Genomic DNA, 8410 nt, shown 5'->3' with positions numbered 1-8410 from the left:
CAGGGTGGTGGGGAATAGAGAAATTCACACATATACACTGGTAAATATGTATAAAGGAGGGACTTGAAGAGACCTTCTGTCTGTTTGGGAACAACCGGAATTCCTGCTAAGTAAGACTCAGCAATTCATGTGGCAACCAGGGTGGTCTTGATTTTTAACCAATAAAAGAACCAGCCTCTTGATCCCTGGCTCTTTTTTTTGCAGTATCTGTTTCTTTCTCTCTTTTTTTTTTTCCTTTTCCCAGCCAAACGCTCCAACATACCCAGAAAAGCCTGTTCTTTTTCCAGCTGGTCTCTGTGGAGAGTCTGTGGCCCTCTCCCATTTCAGGCCCATTTGACCTTGCCTTGTAACCAGATGTTTCACTGGAGAACTTACACTTGGGAGAGCCTGGGTTGCATTCAGCTGCTGGTGAACTCTCTGCCTCGGTCAAGAGGCTGTAAACAAAAACAGCCCAAGAAAAACAAAACCTTTTTTAAACTGAGTTGGCCAAGGACAGGACTGAATCCAGAGATGCAGATGGCTGTTAGCATGTCGGTGAGGATGCAGAGAGAAGCTCATCTGCAATCCCTGGTCTTCAAAGATGGGTTTCGCTTAGCTGAGGAATCATTTTTTTGGGATAACAACTATTGTTCCCCCCGGTTTCCAGGGGTTTGGAGATACGTGACACGGAGACCCCTTCCGATGCTGCCCGTGGTCCATCACGCTGTTTGCAGCTGTCGATGCATTTGAGTGAGTTTCTGGCCAAGAGTATTTAGAAAGTGGTGGCTTGCTGGCCTGAAAGTCTCAGAAGAAGGAATCACAAGAATACCATAGCAAAATGATTAGTCAGAGACATCCTTTCTTCTGTGAGGCATCTGGCGCTTGTAGACTGGTTTTCTGCAGAAACGGTCCTGTCTTCCACATTTGGGCAGGAGAAGATGTGAGCAATGTTTTCTGGAGTTAAAACTACAGCGGGAGTTTAGATTGTCAGGATGTTGTTCTTCAGTTTGGGAAGTGGCCAACTCTCTGAGTTTACCATTTTGCACAAGATACGGTGGGGCTGATCATTAACTTAGATGCGGTAAGAGCCTCACTCGCAAGATGGCATCTAGAACAGCACGGGGTCCCCTCATCCTGTTACAGTGACAAGTTACAGGAGTTGGGAGCTGCTGCCCCAGGCTCTTCCAGCTTGCTTGGGACCTGGGGTTCAGATCCGAGAAGGCTTTTTCCATGTGAGTTGTGCTTGGCCTGGTTAGAGGGCAGAGGAGCTTTGCAAACAGTGAGATTCGCCCCATCATCTCTGAACAGAATCAGTTCTGGAGCCTCAGCCATTCTCCGGTGAAAGGGCGTATTGACATCGCTGGGAGTGGGATTGTTTGGCACGCTGATCACTGCTGTACCAGGAAGGATGGAGGTCTGTGACTGAGCAGCATACACACAGAATCGTGTTGATATCCACATCAGTGATTTCTCCTCCACAAGGGTCAGGAGGGACAGCTCCTGTCCCTGAACATCTGCTACCACTCAGCAGACATCCACCGCTGCGTTGAGATATTTATCCAATATTCAGTATTCCCTCAGAGGGAAATATGCTGTCTCCTGCTCCTACATGTATACTAGCTCCACTTTCTACAGCCAAGTACCAGCTTGCTGCAGGAAATGTCGAGGTGACCTGGCTACAGCCCATGGCCAGTTTCTCCTCTGATCCATCCCTGGCCCCATAAATCATTTTTAATAACCAGAGTGCGCTTAATGCAGCAGTTCTAATGTGGGCTAGATCTGTTTAACCTAATCTGAGTATTAAAGCTGGTCACAGTGATATCTGAGCACCTGTGACTTCCTCAGACCAGGACTGTGAAGCCAATGGCTTTTCCTGTTCATGCTGTACTGACACATCCCTCTTGGGGTGATGAATACCTTCCCGAGATGGCATGAAGGTCAGTTACACCAAGGTAAGGAAGAGATGAATGGGACCGTAGGGTAGGTAATCCTTTCAGATTCCCAAATGAAAAAGTTTTCCGACTTTCCAGTCCTTGGCTTCAGCGTCTCAGGGAGACATTCCTCTTTTGTAAGAAGCTCTGGGGGTGGCATTGCTCAGCCAACTGGGCACAAGGAGAGAGCTGGGAAGAGGAAGGGATCTGATAACAGTATTTTGCCCTCTGTGCTTAGATCGACACTTCACTCTGTTTTAAACATCCGCTTCATCATTCCTGCTGTCCAATATCCCACTATGGCCCCAGCAAGAGCTATTTTAATCCCTCATCATTCATCGGGAGGCCCCTTCCTGTTCCCTTCCTATCTGGTCCCGCATGCATGTATGTGCATCTCTCCACCGAGAAATCCCCTGTGCTAGCTGTTGTCGGAAAGGTCACCCAGGGATATTCACAAACAGCAGGTGTAAAATTAACAACTGGTGTGATTCCAATCATCTGGCAGGAAGGAAAACATTGGACAATAGGTAGGGCCAGGGTAAAGTTTCCAGCTGAAGGCTCATTGCCTGATATAGGACAGCAGATCGGTGGGCCGGGAACTCTCCTAAGAATGTGAAACCGATAGGGTATTAGCAGGCCCTCTCTGCCCCTCCAACACAATTGTTTTCAGCTTGCTCAAAAATATTTGGAAATGTTACCGAGCAGGACGTGTGGGCGAGAAGGCATCCTCCAGCCAATCAGCCGGGTAGATTTCAGCCCTCCCCTTGAATTTCAAGCTTTTGTTTTCCCTGATGGAAAGGAAGGTGAATCCTCCATGATTAATTTAGGGATCTTAAAGCATTTTGGATGACTTCCTGCAGCAGACTAACAAGTGGTGCTCTCAAGGATTACGGAAATTGTGGAGAGATGGCAAGATAGATGGGTGGATATATGATCGATATGGATGCTGGCCCATTATCATTTTTGTTGGTGGAACTGATTTTAGCTGCATGAAACAATGTGAGTATCACTCAATAACGGCATCTTGATGGTATAAGGTTTTTGGAGGCATGAATGGTAGATCCTGTTAGACCTTGACTAGTGTCAGCAACCAGAATGGTGGCTTGAGTCCATGAGCACAGCAGTAAGATTTACTGTATAATTCAGGCTGTGGATGTACCCAAGGAAAGTTGGCAGCACTCAACACAATGAAGACAATGGAGAATGGAAAAAGTTGTTGAGAAGTTTGGTTTAAACTGTGGTGAGCTGAGTTGTTCTGCAAGTATTAGAGACTGCAGTAGCTGTTCCCAGCACGGAGAAAGAGTTTGGGCAGAGGTTCTAACTAACACACAGCCTTTCCTCTGCTAGAGTTCAAACACAGAGGTCTTGCCTCTATGAAGTAAGAGTAAACGTATGGGGATTGCTGCACATCAAGAGCGGTACGTCGGTGCCCACAGCTATCTGGCTTCTTCTCTGCCCTTCTCCACCCTCGAAGCTGTCAGTTAGTGTGACGTGACACCAGATTTCTTTTGGCAAAACATCACAACCAGAACTTGTAGGCTTCTGTTCAGCTTACACAGCGTCCATCCTTTGCTTAAACAGGTTTGGTACAAGCTCCATCCACCACAATACAATTAGTGCTGAAAAACTGCTCTCGCGGGTCTCTGAGCCTACGTAAGGACCCCATTGCGCTCGCTTAGCAGGGATCTCACACATGGACTGTGCTGACAAAGGATGCCTGGGCTGAGAGGAGGTCTGATAACGCAGTGTAACCCTGACATACGTTGTCAGCAGCGCTGCCATCGCCAACGAGAGCAAGGGGGAGGACTGAAATTCTCCCGTTCAATTGGGCGAATTTGACACCTTCTCGTTCTTGTGTCCTCGTGGCTCGGCCACTTGACATTTCTAAACATTCTCAAGCAAGTTCACTGGAAAACTATCCCATGTCAGGAGCTGGTGATGTCAAGGCTAATAACAGTCCTGGGGTCAAATCCTTCTGATCCTTCAGGCAAGGACCTCAAGATTTGGCTCCACGTCAATAACAAGGTCTGTCACGTCGACGACAGCTTATTATGAATCCCAGCGCAAGCCTTTCCCAAACAAAGTGCGTTCATTTGGTTTTCCATGCAGGGAAAGGTTAGCAGTTTCCAAAGGCGAGCTCTCTCTTCCTTGCGTGGAACAGCAAGTAAAACCAGTGAGCTTGGAATGGGCAACAGCTCTTTGCCTTAGAGCAGGAGACGGGGACGGTGATAAATCTTTATCTGAAAAATTCTTCTCTTCCCCTCTAGAATGGTGCAAGATTATTGTTTTCATCTCTAGAGATGCTGAGGGGTTTTTTTCCGTGTCCCCTTCCATCATTTGGATGCTAACAATACCACTTGGCTGCCTTTGTTAGTGTTACAATGGACCTGAGAAGGAGGGAGCTAGCCATATTGGGAAACGCACGGCTGGATGTCGGGGAAGGAGATAGCAAGGATCTTGTTGGCTCACACTTGTGCTGCCGTGAAAAAAAGAATTGTAGGATGACATTCACTTTGCTATTACATTATAATCCCGACAGCCTGTTGAGAATGATGCCACTGGAATGGTGTCCAATATGATAATTATAACCACTTCCTATTTTTAATTTCCTCTTAATAAGGGAAGCACTGGTCATCATCCTAACAATAATGATTCTGCTCTGCCCTTCCAGATGTCAGGACATTATAAAGCATGGGTTAACAAACACTGATGTCTCTCTACAGGCCTTTCTTCTGAACTGAAAGCTCCTGCGCAGCCCAGCCCACCCAGACACGAAGGGACAGGGACAAACCAGGGCGCTACAGAAAACGGGGTGCCTGCTTTTCTGTCGGCCTCATTTTACAAAGGAGTCTTTGAATCATGGAGAAATAAGATGGCTTGCTCCGTGTCCCTTGGTGAGTCAGTGGTAGAGAACAGATTCAGCTGTTCACATCTCCCCATTTTTCTCTGTCAAATTACCTTTTAGCTATTTTTTAGAAGGCATTTGACATAAGTTCCTAAATACGTAAGCTGATGTTCAGAATTGCCGAGTCCTCGCTAGTTCCCCTCCAGGCAGTACCTAAACAAGGTATCTGTGGGGAAAGCTGTCTTGTCTTGAACAGCAGCAACTGCTGATGGTTACTCCTCTTTACGCACTCATATATGTGTTTTGCAGGTGGAGTCCAGCTCTGCACACCCATCCAATCTGATGCACGCAGAACCAGCACAAGACAAGGAGGACCATAGCAGATAGCCCCAGTTTCCTGAAATGCTATTAACAACAACGTGACTAATTCACACATCCCTCCTGAAGACCCGCCTGATGATAGGAAGTCCTGTGGCTGGGAGGGTTTGAACTAGGGTTGTCAAAAGTTTTGGTTAAGGGAAGGTTGGTCCACATGGCTTGGCTGAGTGATGCTTCGCTTCTGAACAGCTCCAGACTCCAGAGAGTGGGTTTCTCATTTTGCAAAGTAATTATCTCCTGCTGGCTTATAGGAAGTTTCTGTAGGATCTCTCTCCATTGAAGGTCAGATTTCATGTACCTTTTGAGATCCTAGAACCAGGGTTCTGCTGTGCTAGAAAAGCAGAATGGAGAAGACTATATGAGGTTAGCAACATCTGAGCAAAACAACGTTTATGGCTCAGACAGCAATTCCAATTATCCAGCACTTAGGCATCGAGAAGATTCAGATAAGAGGTCTCAGATTTAGCTCCTCTCTTCTCTCTGCAAGTTAATGTGCCACTTTTCTTCTTCTTTTTTTTTTAAGCAGACAATCAAATCTGTGATAGCAAATTTCAAGTTAAAAGGAAAAGATTCTCTCTGCAGAGAATGGAAAGAACCATTTTGGATCTAGGGTGAGTTTTGTGATCCACCTGAAGCATGGGTAGCTGTCATTATACACATATTAAACAGAAGCTAGTGAGCTTGTTGCAAGAGTAGCTGGATAAAATCCTATGTTTTTTTAATAAAAATATTTGAGTCCTTCATTTGCTGTACTGGCTAAAACCTAAATGAGCTCCTGTTATGCTTCCATCAGGGCTATTTATACACTGTGACAATGCAGGAACCTAGTTTCTGACTTCTCCCTTAAATCTGAGAAAAGTCAATTGATAATCATATAGTTCCTGCAGTATTAGATCATATGAAAACCTTAACAAAAGCTCTGCTCTGTAGCCCCATCCATTTCTTCTCCATTGCAAGGGGCCAGATTGCCAAAAGAAGAGATTTTATCACCATGCTGATAAGAGTTATCTCCCTTCCCTGGAGTGTTTATACTGGTCAGTCCCTCTAATACGTAAGCTCTCATCTCCTGGCAGTTTCCTCATAGGAGAGCTTCCCAATTTTCCTTCTCTCCTCACTGCATAGCCACCCACAAACAGCTTTTCAGTCATCTGAATGCTCAGAGATCACTAGCATATAGCAAAGCTTTAAGGAGCATGTGCAAACAGCCCATATACTGATCCGACAGCACCGTGTTGAGGCTTGTCCTTATTTTCTGGGATAGGTGATCATCATCTTTAGAAGAGCTTCTTCCTTAACACCTTGCTTCTAAGAGGCCATCGATCCAACCCAGCCATGTTTTCCACAAGGAGAACCCTGGTATCCTTCTGAGCGATGCCCGTGGCTCTCACCCATTCTAGCTGCTTCTAGCTACCTGGGTTTGTCAGCAGAAATTTCTGCAGGGTCCTGACGCCTGACACCAGACAAACTCTGCTGCTCTGACCCTTTTCTATCTACCACAGAGTTGATTGAATCTCCCTCCCCCGCTCGCCCTTTACATTACGCTATGGGGTGGAGAGGAAGCAATCCTCTGAATCTAAAACTCTCCTACCCTTCTTTTCCCACACAAGTTAACTCCCAGCCCTTGCTTGCTTCTGCTCCAGCCCCCTTCTGAGCGTGCTCTCATTAAGACCCCAGAGGGAGGAGGTGATGCTCTGAAATTGTCTTAATTGCTCTTGTTTATGCTGGTTACGATGGCAATAAGTTGCCATGCAGAGGAGGCTTTCTTCAGATGTGCAGGTTCTCCATTGTTCCGTATTCTGAAGGATTGTCTGTAGGCAGCTCCAAGTCATTTACAACAATAGATTAATATGAAGATCAGTAATACTGGGTGACTCACAGTCACACACATGCGAGACCCGCCAATCGCTGTGACCTGCCACCGGATTTGAGGGGAGGTTAAATGTTGCTGGTGTGCTCTTGCAGGATGCTGAAGAGATAATGCTTTGCACTTGAACAGTTTCTGCTATCCAGGAGCTCCCCAAACATGAATGGAGAACGCTGTTTTGCTAGGGCAGGCAATGACTGTTACACTTGCTGGAATGCAGGGAGCGGGAACAGAGCGTGTCTTTTGTCCAATGTAAATTTTCAGGTGCCAAAGTTTAAACAGGGGTTGGGAATCCTGAGTTTTAGTCCCTGATCTATCTGCCAGGCACTCTATCATCCAGATCCTAAAGAGGATCTTCTATGTGTGTTGTGCACTATTTGTACTGTATCCCATTTATCACCCTTGAAAAACAACAGAGAACAGCTTCATCTCACGGGTTCTTCTCTAGACCTCTGCAGTACAGTGTCTGGGTCTTCATTTGGCAGAGACCCATTGGAGATGATGTTGGTATAACCCAGCTGGGGGTTTGCCCCTCTGTCCCACTGCTCAGACTTAGGGCTTCATGCTGGGACCGCCTATCTGGACTAGGGGTACTTTGCTTTTCATTCTTTCTTTTTTTTTTTTTCTTACTTTTCTGGATAGTCCCAGTCTGCCACATCAGTATCAGAGACAGCCTACATCCCTCTGATCCATCCCTTGAACTAACAGGTCCGTGTGCCATCCTTTCCCCTATATCCTTGGCTCAGGGATATATGTGCGCTCAGGGATATACGTGCCCTCCTACTATGTCCCCGCTAGTCCCCATTCCTCCAGGATCCACCGTTCTTCTTCCACGTGCCAGGCACTCGGTGCATCCCCTGCCTCTCTCACCCATCATTCTCCCTACATCTCCCCTCCTGTCAGGGGCTCATCATCCCCCCCATCTTTCCTTTCCCCCATGCTACGTGAAAGGGGAGATGCCCGCTCCCATTTTTCCCCTGTTTGGGAGATACATTATTCAAACAGAGGGGAACACAGGCAGAGCTGAGAAGAAAGCTGGGTTGTGCTGGAAGGGATTAGCAGCTGCCATCAAGCTGCTCTTGACTCTGAAGTCCATTACAGAGCTGGGTCAAGCTGCTGAAACTCCTCACCACTTTCCTATTTTCTGCCTATTTTCAGTTCTTGGATGCTGACAACAGCCCCATAATTTCCAGTGTCAGCTAGGTTTGGTGCTCCGTGTTACCATGTTGTATGTACTCCAGCAAACAGACAAGTGGAGAAATACTTCCCAGCTGAGAGTGAAAAATTGCCTTGCTCAGTCCGTAAGTTGTGTGCTTCGATGAGTCTAGCTAATTTTCTTCCCCATAGAAAACACTGCAGTTTCTGCATAATTTTGTGCATTACAGAAACACCAGACCTCAAGAGCCTGATGGT

The 8410-nt window shown here is 46.6% G+C and overlaps 1 long non-coding RNA gene across 1 annotated transcript; it reads left to right on the top strand.

Moving 5' to 3' along the window:
* The first annotated feature begins 2753 nt into the window (after nucleotides 1–2753).
* On the top strand, nucleotides 2754–5863 carry LOC129213224 (uncharacterized). Its single transcript, XR_008579392.1, has 3 exons — nucleotides 2754–2909; nucleotides 4634–4804; nucleotides 5065–5863. It is a non-coding gene; the product is annotated as an uncharacterized LOC129213224 (long non-coding RNA).
* The last annotated feature ends 2547 nt before the right edge of the window (nucleotides 5864–8410 follow it).

The sequence above is a fragment of the Grus americana genome, chromosome 15, assembly GCF_028858705.1.
Source record: "Grus americana isolate bGruAme1 chromosome 15, bGruAme1.mat, whole genome shotgun sequence".
NCBI classification, from domain to species: Eukaryota; Metazoa; Chordata; class Aves; order Gruiformes; family Gruidae; genus Grus; species Grus americana.
Note: the sequence above shows the minus strand (reverse complement) of the source record. Positions and strands in the feature narration are given on the sequence as shown.